A 13895-nucleotide genomic window follows, 5' to 3' on the forward strand; every position below is an offset into this window, starting at 1 on the left:
AAAGTGCTCCACTTAGGAAGGAACTATCAGTTTCATACATACAGAATGGGAAGCAACTGTCTGGGAAGGAGTACAGCAGAAAGGGATCAAGGGGTTATAGTGGACCACAAGTTGAATATGAGTCAGCAGTGTGATGCCATTGCAAAGAAAGCAAACATGATTCTGGGATGCATTAACAGGTGTGTTGTGAGCAAGACATGAGAAGTCATTCTTCCGCTCTACTCTGTGCTGATTAGGCCTCAATTGGAGTATTGTGTTCAGTTCTGGGCACTGCGTTTCAAGAAAGATGTGGAGAAATTGGAGAGGGTCCAGAGAAGATCAACAAGAATGATTAAAGGTCTAGAGAACATGACCTATGAGAGAAGACTGAAGGAACTGGGTCTGTTTAGTTTAGAAAAGAGAAGATTGAGGGGGGACATGATAGCAGTTTTCAGGTATCTAAAAGGGTGTCATAAGGAGAAGGGAGAAAACTTGTTCATTTTGGCCTCTGGAGATAGAACAAGAAGCAATGGGCTTAAACTGCAGCAAGGGAGGTTTAGGTTGGACATTAGGAAAAAGTTCCTAACTGTCAGCGTAGTCAAACACTGGAATAAATTGCCCAGGGAGGTTGTGGAATCCCCATCTCTGGAGATATTTAAGAGTAGGTTAGATAAATGTCTATCAGGGATGGTCTAGACAGTATTTGGTCCTGCCATGAGGGCAGGGGACTGGACTTGATGACCTCTCGAGGTTCTTTCCAGTCCTAGTATTCTATGATTCTATGATTTCATGTGGTTACACGATTATTCAGATACCTGCTATCTAACATTCCTAACAAGGATATGGCAAAGCCTTCATTTAGGTCTCTCAGTAAGTTTGCGTTGATCATCTAGTTAGATAATAGGCAGATGGAGTTATTTCATGGATCAAAAATATTGAATAGCTATCTATTCAATGAGCACCATTCATCCGAGGCACTAAATTAGGCAGAAGTCCTGTGGAAAAACAGTATGGATCCTGTAATTAAACATGATTCCTAATGCATATGCACAAGTGGGCACAGATAGCCTTAATTCTGGAATTTCCTAAATTTTGAGGACTTGACTTTGCAACTTGAACATTCTTTTAATGTCATTTTTTGGGATGCAATATGGAAATGATAATACCATGAGGTATCATGCTAGGACCAATGTTGATTAATTGTCATTATCTGGAAAAAGGAGGGAACAATGAGATGGCAACATTTGCAGAGGACACCAAATTATTTAGGTTACTCAAATTTAGAGAACACTGAGGAATTCCAGAAAGTTCTAACACCTTAGCAGACAACATAGTGGCAAAAAATACTTTTTTAAAACTTTTAAATAAATACATTATTGATTAACAATGCGGATACATGGAAAGTATGGCATACTGGAGGGAATAATTTGAATGGTCATAAACGTTGCTAGTTTGTAAATAAACTATAACAACTCAGGAAATGACTCAAATACCACTGTGGACAGCTCAGTGAAAATCAGTGGTCAAAAAAGCAAACCAGTTGCCAGGACACAGGGAGGGAAAATAACACTGAAAATATTAGCATGTCATTATCATTTCATGTATGCAGTGTTGTAGCCATGTGTGTCCTAGACTATCACGGAGACAATGCGAGTGAGGTAATATACTTTATCGGACCAACTTTTGCTGGCGAGACAGACAAGCTTTCAAGCTTATTCAGCTTTTCTTCAGGTTCAGGCAAGGTCCAGAAGTTGGCCCAAGAGGAGATATTATCTCACCCACATTATAATTTCATAGTATCATGGTATAGAGCATTTAATTCTGGTCACCCAACCTTTGCAAGGATATGACAAGTAGAGGAGTGCCAGAGGTGGAAAATTAAAGCGACTATAGGTATGTAAGAACATCTAGAGATGTAATATTTAATTAACAGAGGAGATAAATATGAGGAGAATACAAAATAATCAATGGTCTACAGAAAGGAGGTCATTTTTTTTCTCAAAATGCAAGAACAAAGGGTCATTAAATCAAACTGAAAGGCAACATATTTCAATTTGACAGGAGGAAATGCTTATCTATGCAACACAGAATTTACCCTGTGAATGATTCCATTACTTTTTTTAGCAAAGCTACTTCTCAGTACATGGGGACCTGATATTCATGATCCTGCAGCCTGTCCTCTTCCACCTCCTCCTCATGCACAAAGCCTCAGGCCTTGTCTATACTGCACCAGGGATCAACTCTGCAGCGATGAATCCACTGGCCAATTTATTGTGTCTGCTTAAATGCCATAAATTGATCATTGAGCACATTCCCGTTGACAACGGTACTCCACCAAGATGAAAAGAGTAGCTGTCATCTATGGAAAGCAGCCCTCACCAACCTTATCACACGCAAGATGCTGCAGTTAGTATGTTGACTTCAGCTATGTTATTTGTATAGCAGAAATAGATCTACGGCGCCTGTTAGTGTAGGCAACATGGAGAATGTTCCAGAATTTTAGTCTGATGGGAGGACTGTGTTGTGGAAGTGACTGAACTTTCTTCACTTGGGAAATGTGACAGACTTGCAGGGAGGGGCGCATTAGAATGGAAAATCTGTGAGGAAGATTTCACCTTTACTTCCAAAAATATCCCTGCATAAATAATAGTAAGTTAGCACTTTGCCTATCCCATCACCATATAATATCAGTAATAGTAACATTATTTTTTCCATTTCCTCCCCTTATTTCCAAACTGTTTTAAATTCTGCATCAAGCATATTCAGCATCCCTAAAGTTAATCTTATTTGATCTTGTCTTATTCTTTATATTTAGACATTTTTAGTCAGCACTACAACCCTGCCCCAGATACATTATATAACAACACAATTACATGTAAATGTAAAAATTAACTTGTAGTAACTTGACTTATTGCTTGGACTTTAAGATCAGCATGATTCTGGCCTCCTCATCCACATAAAAATTATTCAGCTGCAAAAGGCCCTTGAGCATAACATGACATTTACAGAATCTATGTGCATTTCTTGTTTATTTCTCATAAATTTCCTTTGGTAATAACTTGGTAACTGAGAAACATTCTGCAGCATCCAAATACAGTATATAATTATCCCATATTTTATACAACACATGTTAAAGTAATTAATTTTCCCAGGCAAATGTCATACCATTTAGTTCATAGTTAAGAGCCAAATATTTGTGCACTCATTTGTTAGAAAGATATGCATAATCACAGAACACTTTAGTTCCATTGTACTGAACAAGTGTAATTTAAAGGGACACTGTCACGGCTGTTAAATTCTTAACGTGCACATTAGTTGTTGTTCCAGTTAATTGCAATTCCTTTAAGGATTCTGCCTAGTTTTCTTTTTTAAAATATCCTTGCATTTTACAGGAAAAAAAGCAGTCTGGACCTACTGTGTTATGAAGTGACTGCAAGCAGCCTAGTATTCCCTATGGTGCCAGGAGGACATGTTTTATTTTAACCCTCTCTCTCCTTTCCTTTGACCTGATCATGAGTCTGCCCCATTTTTAGTTTGAAACCGTAGCAAATAAGTGCTTGAAGGTGACTTATAAAAACAACAATATTTAATAAGAACTTGAACTGAATTGCAAGTTGGAGAAAGAAACTTTAATCTTTCACACACACACACACACACGCGCGCGCGCGCTTCACTTGCTTCTCCCCTCCACAAACCAATAACAACTCTGGAGCAGCAATTCACAAGATAATACTCTCCACCAATGAAATACAAGTTAGCAGCATTACATCATCAGAACAATGTCACATTGGTGAATCACCTATGAGGGCATGAAACCATTTCTGGCAGTTTCACTTATAGCAGAGCAACTACAAATTCTCTTCACATTTGACAAGATTAAATTTCCTGAGCCAAATCAGAAATGTCCTTTGAAGCTTCCAGTTCAACAACTCTAATCTGCATAGCCTCTCCTATTTCCTTCAGGGCCACTTGTTCTTCAGCATGCTCAACTTGCTGCCAAACAGCTTTGAAATCAGAGGGCCTAATTCTCTTCTCACTGAAATTGGTTTTCCACCAGCGTAAGTCCACTGACGTCAGTGAAATTAAGTGAGAGATATAGGCCCATACCTCTTGTCAGTCATGGAAAGGCTGGCAGCGCTACTTGTGGAAGGACTGATTCAGAAATGAGAACTGGTGGCTTGGCTAAAAGTATGTGCTGTTAGACATACAAACAGTGGGTCCGACAGCCTTGCTGGGCCCCTGGGCAAGGCGGAGGGGGTGGCTCTGCAGGCTTTGGTCAGAGGGGCAGGACTGGGGCTAGCTTGCCTCAAGAAGCCTCAGTGTCACCCACAACATGCCATACCTACTCCAGGCAGTCCTCAGCACCCCCCAGGGGGTTCTGCATGGGGCTCCAGCTGCCACCGCTGTTGCCTGATATAAAATTGCTTATACATTTCCAGTTACCATCTTTAGAGCTGACAAGTTCTTTGTCCCATGATCAGGCCCAGTATTTGATTATTCTATGTTTGGGAACCCTGATGTGCATAGATGCAACACTCACACGATAGGAACTCCTGCATATGTGCAAATATAGTTTATTAATTAATTAATTTAGCACAGTCACAAACACCCCAATTTCACAAGATACATAGGGAATGCACATCTTTATTTCCACGCCATATGCTCTCTCCATTACTTCTAGAACACCCCGAAGTGTTAGCCATCTTCTTCCTCATCACCTTCACCTTCCCCAACATCACTAGCAGCCATTATTCTGGCACCTCCCAAGGACGACATCTCCTCCTACCACCCCTAGGCGGGGATGCCACTTTTATCATATGTTATGTTGACATTGTTATGTTTGGTGCACATTCAGTAGAGAATGTTTTCTTTTCTCCTTTTTTGTATTTCCTCTCCTTACTAATGGTGAAGTGTCTTTTTCCATTAGGTCAGTATATCATTGATCTCAACTTATTATCCTATGCGTCTATTCATTACTATGGGCCTTTTGTGGTTGTCTATCACATTTATTATTTCTGTCCTATCTGGTTATTTGATCTGGTCTCCATCAGTTATTTTAGGTTTTTCTAAGTAATGGTGCACCTGCTAAGTTTCAGGGTATTCTTAGAAGCGCCTATACCATGGAGAGTCCCTTGATCTTGCCACCATCTATCTAGGTGAAAGGTTCAGAACATATCTGAACTGTACTATCTGAGTGAAAGGTCCCAGACAAGAATACTTTGCCTAAGCTCAACATATGGGACATGGCCTGTAAGTCTTTTGTGTTACAGCCAAACTGCCAATATAAACCTCCTGTACCTTCTTTTAATAAACATATAATCAAAACTATAAGGAAAGAATACATTTATATATATAGGATTGTGAGCAGGTTAGCCCTATAGGCAACATGCCCCCACTCTCCCCTTGACAGAGTGAAATATAAAATGAACCTTGTCACACTGGTATGGATGTAAATGGTCAGATGTTTGCAGGGATGGTTTCAGTGGTATTTTCTCCCACTGAGGAGCATCATACAGATGATACTCTAGATATATTTCTGGGAATAATTCATGATCTATAACCCATCCTTTTAATCCAACATTTACACCAAAGATTGTTAAAACTCATTACCTTCTCTTACTAATTGGGGAATAGCTTGTTTTGCCTAATCCATATGGTTAGTAATTTCTATGAAGTGGATCTTTTATGAGCTAACAATGACTTTAATTGTAATTCTAGGAAAATTAGGAACATTTCTTGATTCCCTATCAAAATTAGGATACTTTGGAGTAATATGGAGATTTGTATTTGTGACAGAACACTCCAAGGGACGATACTGGTTTTGATTGTTAACCAAGCAAAATTGGCTATAGGTTAGCATAGGTAACCAGAGTCTTCCACTTAGTCAGCCTCACTGGGCATGATGATGATGATGACTTATTTTGTAACTTCTCTCCCTGTAGTCTAGGCAGAACTGTGTCTTTGTCAAATACATTACATCTATAGATGTACTTAACCTTTATTTTCCACTCCCCAATAACTTGGCATTTTCCACTGGTTATTAGTGTGTCCAAAATTTATTTGTTTAGATATTATAGGCCTCAAGACTTATACTAACTTGTCAAAGCTAATGTCCTACAGCAGGGGTGGCCAACCTGCGGCTTGTGAGCTGCATGCAGCTCTTCAAAGGAAAAATTGGGCTCCTGCACCTGTGGCTCTTCTCATGGTCCCCTGCTCTGACCTTTTTTCATTGTGTGGGCAGGGTGCCGCATGGCGCAGCGAGATTTGATGCTGCGGCTGATGGAAACCTGCTTGGGCCACATGTAGCTTTTAAAGGGGCAGCATTTTTTTTTGGTTTTGCTCACCAACTTCTTTCCATTGGCTCTTTGTGCTGTATCCACCACTATTTTGGCTCTTCATCTGTAACGGGTTGGCCACCCCTGTCCTACAGAATACAAGCCTGTAAGTTACTTGCATTACTGCTGAAGCTAACGCAAAGCAGAATATAATGAAGCAAGAATAGAGTTGCAGTAAATATAATAAAGACAAACCGGTCCACTGGCTACACCACTGCTGCAGTAGTGGCGGTAGGGGCCCAGAGCCCTGGGTCCTTTTGAATTGCTGGGCCCTGTGGCATTTGTCCTCTTTGCCACTTGGGACTTGGTGAGACTGCATACAAGCAAAACATGAAATAGGTGAGGAGATATGGATGGTCAAAGGAAGAAATAAAAAAGAGGCCAAAAGATTAAGGGGACTCAAGAAGAGAAAGAAATAGCAAGGAACGGGATGATGTGGAGGGAGAAGAAGGGAACCTAAAAATACCAACAAAAATACAAGAGAAAGTCAAAAGAAGACAAAAAAGAGACTGAAAAAAGTGCAAAAATAATGAGACAAAAAGATGAGAAAGTGAAAGGCAGAGTGAAAAGAGATGGGTGTTATGAAACATCTCACTTGATTCAGATCTCTGTGGAGTTCATAGATTTTGAACCCTTAGAATTTCTCCCAACACTGCTTCTAATGCAAAAATGTACCAGCTGTTTTAATATATTACACTGAATTAATGTTCTGTATGGACAATATGCTATCCTATTCCAGGCAAAACAGATGATTCCTCAAAGCAGCTTTGATCAATACCAGATCCTCAAAGCAGCCTGCAAGGGTAACTTGAAAGCTTTTTATTTAAAAAATAAATGGCATTTCCTCCCCTATTTTCTTAATTGAAATAGATACTGAATCTAGGACATGGTGTACCAGTAGCATGAGGGTAGAGTACAAGTTCATCCTTAGAAAAGCCTTGATCAATATTAGAGTCTCAAGATTAACTGGGAAAAGGAAGCTTAAAATTTTTTAAACTGTCTTTATTTTTATCCATCAGCCTAAAAGATTAAGTTTGAAAATACAGAATTTGAAGGAGAGAAGGGAACTGGTAATTCCTTCATGCGGCTCCAATTGATGTCGAAGCTTCAAGGCAGCCTTCAAGGGGAACTTGGAGAAATGCCTGGGGAATTTTCAAAGGCAGTAAGCAGCAGGTTAACAGTCCTTCATGAGCAGAGACAGCAACTGGGCTATGAAGCAGCTGGCTGTATTTAAATTATAATATTTGATAGTATTTACAATAGAGTAGTCAGGCTGCAGACAAATAACCAATGGTGGAAACGAACAAATTCCTTTGGGTACTTCCTCTGGGCCAAAACTCTAAATTTTATTACCTGAGCACAGCATACACACAAAGCAGAAATTCACAAAATGCATGTGCTGTGTGTAGTTCTGTATTATGACTGAATAAAAGGAAGTGTATATAAATAAAATGGCACATACTCTCCTCCCCTCAGTCAGAGTAGTGAGAGTTCCTCTTTCTCTTTTATTCTACTTTAAATTCTGATGTTGCCATTCTGCTTTTTAGGAACCTACATACTGCATCTTTAGGCATCTCCATGGCAGCTGAAGGGTGTTGCACTTCCTCACAACTGCCGAGGAACAAACCCAGACAAAGGGTGGGCTGGAGCAGTATTGCTTTTGGGGTTGTTTATTGGTACAGATTCTTAAGAGTAAGGTGATACTCACACACATATATCACATTCATGCTGGCAGTTTGGAGGCAGGCTGCAAGTGCGGTGAAGATTACTTTTGATTTCGCTGGTGGCTGGAGTGCTGGCCAGGCATCAGCTTCCCGGAGACTTGACCATGATGTTCCTTGGGAGATCCCTTCGGAACTGCAGGAGGCTTTACTTCCTCCGGGCCAATCCCAGGTTTCTGCTCTGATGTTACATTTTGTCCAGGAGAGAGAGGGAGCTTTTCTGGCCGCTTTTCGGTTAATTTATCTGCTTGCGGGGTGTTTGTCTGCCTTAAAAGGTCACGGATCCTAAGCTGCCTTTTTGGTTGGGTTTTTCTCATTTACACCTCACACACATTCCACAGGTTACATACATATTGATTAGCAATATGATTTCTAGACAAAGTTGGGCCTCATGATGGCCTTGAGTACAAGAAATTGCATTGTGCTACAGATAACATACCAAAGGCATGATAAAAAGCTTAACAAATTATAACTAAGAAAGCCAAGGTCAGGAAAGAAGGGAAAAGCAGAGGAGTATGTCTGGTCAACTAGACACCAATGAAGAGGAAGGAGGGGGGTCATGTCTGACTGGTTACAAAGGGTTGGCTGAGGGGACAGACACATAACATTTTGCATTTTAGTACAGCTGCAGAATGTGGGCGAGACAGACACAGAGCTTGCCTATCTCATGGTGACTTTATATTAGTACAGTGATAGCATATCCAAGGTCACACTGAGTATATACAGTGGTTGTATTTCAAGAGCTTCTATCAGATGGAAATGTATTGCCGCTTGTAATGGTGTTCCCCAGAGTGGGTATGAGTATCAAAATTGCTACCGGTAGGCCTAGCTTTGCTTCTTTTGAAATTGATAAAATTCCCACTGATTTCAATGGCAGCCATGCCAACTTCTTCTGAGCACCTCTCCTTATATGTACAGAATGGCTACGTCTAGACTGGCATGATTTTCCGGAAATGCTTTTAACGGAAAAGTTTTTCCGTTAAAAGCATTTGAGGAAAAGAGCGTCTAGATTGGCACGGACGCTTTTCCGCAAAAGCACTTTTTGCGGAAAAGCGTCCGTGCCAATCTAGACGTGTTTTTGCGCAAGAAAACCCCGATCGCCATTTTCGCCATCAGGGCTTTTTTGCGCAAAACAGTTTTTAGCTGTCAACACTGGCCCTCTTGCGCAAAAACATTTCCGGATAAGGGCTTTTGCCCGAACGGGAATGTCAAAGCATTTGCACAAGAAGCACTGATTTTGGATAGTAGAACGTCAGTGCTTTTGCGCAAAATCAAGCGGCCAGTGTAGACAGCTGGCAAGTGTTTGTGGAAAAGCAGCCGCTAAGAACTTCAAAACCTATAGAGACACTATAAAAGTGTCATTGTGCCTCATGTAACTTTACTTCCAAATCTATTTTATATGCTCATTATTATGAAATGTTAAGCTTTTACTATTAAGTATTTCAAATATGGAGCTCAGTTTAGCCAGAGTAACTAGTTACAGGAAGGTCACTAAAACGTAGGGGAATTTTCCAGTAGCATGGAGCTGGCAGAACAGCTCTTAAACCATTGCAATGTCTGCAACTGGCATAGACAGCATGGATGTGAAAAGGAGACTACGTGTCCCAGCTCTTTCTGGTTACCATATTGTAGACACGCCAAATACTTGAATATTTCACAAAGAAGAAGAACATATACATTAAACTTAGGACCTAGTTCTCTACTCATGTACATGGTGTGAATCATGTGTAGCTTCAATGAAGGGCACGGAGTTACTTCAGTGTAAAACCAACATAAATGAGAGGAAAATCAGGCCCTTTGTTACAAAATGCTGAGTAACTTTGTTCAAAGCAGATCAGGCGATCATAGCTTGAATATAGTCACTGATTTGAAATTTGCCTGAAAAACAATCCCATTACAGATTAGAATCACTACGTTTCTCTTTTCACTCGGTTAATAATTTATTGTATTTTTTTAGTGCTTTTGGCTTCCTTTCTGCATTCATCCTCCTCGTACTGTAGAATGAATGCAGTATCTGGTGTATATTGGCCATTTTAACTCAATGTTACTGTCAGGATGTACAGTTAATGTAATATTATTTTCTTTGTTGTCATTAAAATCTTCATTTTATATAAAGATTTTATTAAAAATAGTTTTATACCTTTTCAGTAATGGCACTAATGAGTTAGGTTTTGTTTTAGTCATAGTCTTGAATGAATATAAAAAGTGAGAAACAAAAGATAACCATGATAAATTGACCTCAAAGAAAACTTGATGTGGTAACAGAACCAATGCATCTAGATGGGTGTATTGCTCTATCACTTCTGATAGCAAAACACGACTGAAGAGTGGATAGAAAATGTTTGCAATCATGTGTTTAATTCATGCAGAGGAACTGTCTAGCAGCAGTTCTCAAATTGTGGTTCAGCACCCCAACATGAGTCATGAGCAATGTTCCCTCTAATTTCTTCCATCTATGTGTGGAATAAATTTTGTCATAGCACCAAGGCACATGCAGATATGAACCACCAGTAGAAACACATGCTGCCAGCTGTGTGTGCTATGGGTGCTTTGCTATCAGCTGGCCAGCATTTGACTCTCTCCTGGGTGGCCTCCAAAGTGCTCAGCTTACAGGGAACACTGGTCACAACCCCATTTTAATGTGGTCACCATGCTGTTAAACTTGCAGGAGTCCAAGGCCAAAGTCTAAGTCAAAGCTGAAGCCTGAATGCTCCCACCCTGGCTGTGTAGTAATTTGCTGGCAGAAGGGGATCACAGTGCACTGAAGTTTGAGAACCGCAGAAACAAAGCTGTATGTTCTCCTCACCTGGTACAACATGTATACAATACAAGAGTCCTGATTGTGCTGAGGAACTGTACAGGAGGGAGGGAAGATGTGGCCAGAAAGCAGCGATTCTGTATGCATTTCCCTCTATAGCTGTCTTTGGCTTCTCCAAGGTCCCCATGGAGGAGCTAATTTCCATGTAGGTAAGAAACGCTTGGCTAGAATGTGGGGAAGAAGTCATCTGACTGTTCACTATGGATGTTCACTTGTTAGTGAACTTTACTTTTCAGTGCAAATGCAATGTACTTTATAGTGCACCTTATAAAATAGTAAGGGCTCAGGCATTTTTATCACCATGTTATCCACTCTTGCTACCTCAGATGGAGTTACACCAATGGTGAATTGTGGCTTCCAGTTTTTGTAATTAGATGCAGTAAAGAAATAGGAAGAAATGCGAGTTCCTCTTGGGCTGTACTTGTGTGAGATAGACTGATATTGTCTGGACATCGAGAACAACATAGGCCTCACTGGAAATTCAAATCCAATCAAACCCAACTTGTGGGTTCATTTTAACTAACGGGATGTTAAACACAATTTTGCAGCCAATGGAAATTTGTACAAGTTGTGTTTAAGAACATGTGAGCTCGTTTTTGTTAAATGTGTAATTTCACAACCATATGATGCAATATTAAACACAACAGTCCCTGCCTATATTGGTGGCAAAGTCGATTTGACATCATGTTAGTTAACAAGTCACCTCAAAATTATGTTCTAACATAACAAGTGAATACAAGCCCACAAAAGCAACAAGGAAACCCATTTATTGCCTGAGATTTCAAGGGCCTTCCCTGGGTATCCTTGTAGGTCTCTGGGTGAATTAAAAATCCTACCTACGTTAGAGATGTTAAAATGCATTTATTTGTGTAACATGTAACCACTGAATTTTTCAGTGGTCACATATTTATGTGTGTGTATGTGTGTGTGTGGGGAGGGAGCAGGAGCTGATGCTCATGGGGAGCCAGCTTTTAAGCTGGCTTCCTGCAAGCACCAGCTCCCACCTGTCCCCCATCCTGCATTGTTGCCTCTGTGGGAGGCAGCTGCAGTGGGATGTGGGGTGAGGAGGTGGCTCCACACATTGACTTTCTTGTGGAGGACTTTAATCACCCTGACATCTGCTGGGAAACCAATATGGGAGTACACAGGCAATCCAGGAAGTTTTTGGAGAATGTTGAGGATAACTTCTCGGTACAAGTGCTAAAGGATCCAACCAGGGGCTGTGCACAGCTTGACCTTCTGCTCACAAACAGGGAGGAACTAATAGGGGAAGTAGAGGTGGGTGACAACCTGGGAAGCAGTGATCATGAGATGGTAGATTTCAGGATCCTGACCAAAGGAAGAAAAGAGAGTACTAAAATACACACCTTGGACTTCAGAAAAGCAGATTTTGACTCCCTTAGAGGCCTGATGGGCAGAATCTCCTGGGATGCTAACATGAAGGGGAAAGGAGTCCAGGTCAGCTGGCAGTATTTTAAAGAAGCCTTATTGAAGGCACAGAAAGAAACCATCCCGATGTGTAGCAAGAGAGGCAAACATGGTAGGAGACCAGATTGGCTTACAGGGGAAATCTTTGGTGAACTTAAGCACAAAAAGGAAGTTTACAAAAGGTGGAAGCTTGGACAAATGACCAGGGAGGGGTTTAAACGTATAGCTCGAGAATGCTGGGGGGTTATCAGGAAGGCGAAAGCGCAATTGGAATTGCGACTGGCAAAGGATGTGAAGGATAACAAGAAAGGTTTCTACAGGCATGTTAACAAGAAGAAGGTGATGAGGGTGTGGGGCCCCTACTGAATGAAGGAGGTAACCTAGTGACGGATGATGTGGGGAAAGCTGAAGCACTCAATGCTTTCTTTGCCTCTGTATTCACGGACAAGGTCAGCTCCCGGACTAATGCGCTAAGTGATGCAAGATGGGATGAAGATGGACAGCCCTTGGTGGGTAAAGAACAGGTTAGGAACTATTTAGAAAAGCTAAACGTACACAAATTCATGGGTCAGGACTTAATGCATCCGAGGGTACTGAGGGAGTTGGCAAATGTCATTGAGGAGCCTTTGGCCATTATCTCTGAAAAGTCTTGGAGATAGGGAGAGATCCCAGATGATTGGAAAAAGGCAAATGTAGTGCCCATCTTCAAAAAAGGGAAGAAGGATGATCCAGGGAACTATAGGCCAGTCAGTCTTACCTCGGTTCCTGGAAAAATCATGGAAGGGATCCTTAAGGAATCTATTTTGAGGCACTTGGAAGAGAGGAAAGTGATCAGGAATAGTCAGCATGGATTCACAAAGGGCAAGTCGTGCCTGACCAATCTGATTAGCTTCTGTGATGAGGTAACTGGCTCTGTGGATATGGGAAAGTCAGTGGATGTGATATACCTTGACTTTAGCAAGGCTTTTGATACATTCTCCTATAATATTCTTGCCAGCAAGTTAAGGGAATGTGGATTGGATAAATGGACGGTAAGATAGATAGAAAGCTGGCTAGAAGGCCGGGCTCAGTGGGTAGTGATCAATGGCTCACTGTCAGGATGGCGGTCGGTTTCTAGCGGAGTGCCCCACAGTTCGGTTCTAGGACCGGTTTTGTTCAATATCTTTATTAATGACCTGGATGAGGGGGTCGATTGCACCCTCAGCAAGTTTGTGGATGACACTAAGAGGGAGAGGTAGATATGTTTCAGGGCAGAGATAGGGTCCAGAGTGACTTAGACTAATTGGAGGATTGGGCCACAAGAAATCTGATGTGGTTCAACAAGGATAAGTGTAGAGTTACAGGCTGGGGACCAACCAGCTAAGTAGTAGTTCTGCAGAAAAGGACCTGAGGGTTACAGTGGATGAGAAGCTGGATATGAGTCAACAGTGTGCCCTTGTAGCCAAGAAGGCTAATGGCATATTAGGTTGCATTAAGAGCAGCATTGCCAGCAGATCCAGAGATGTCATTATTCCCCTTTATTCGGCTCTGGTGAGGCCACGTCTGGAGTATTGTGTCCAGTTCTGGGCCCCCCACTACAAAAAGGATGTGGACGCATTGGAGAGGGTCCAGCAG

The sequence above is a fragment of the Pelodiscus sinensis genome, chromosome 1 (assembly GCF_049634645.1).
Source record: "Pelodiscus sinensis isolate JC-2024 chromosome 1, ASM4963464v1, whole genome shotgun sequence".
Taxonomy (NCBI): Eukaryota; Metazoa; Chordata; order Testudines; family Trionychidae; genus Pelodiscus; species Pelodiscus sinensis.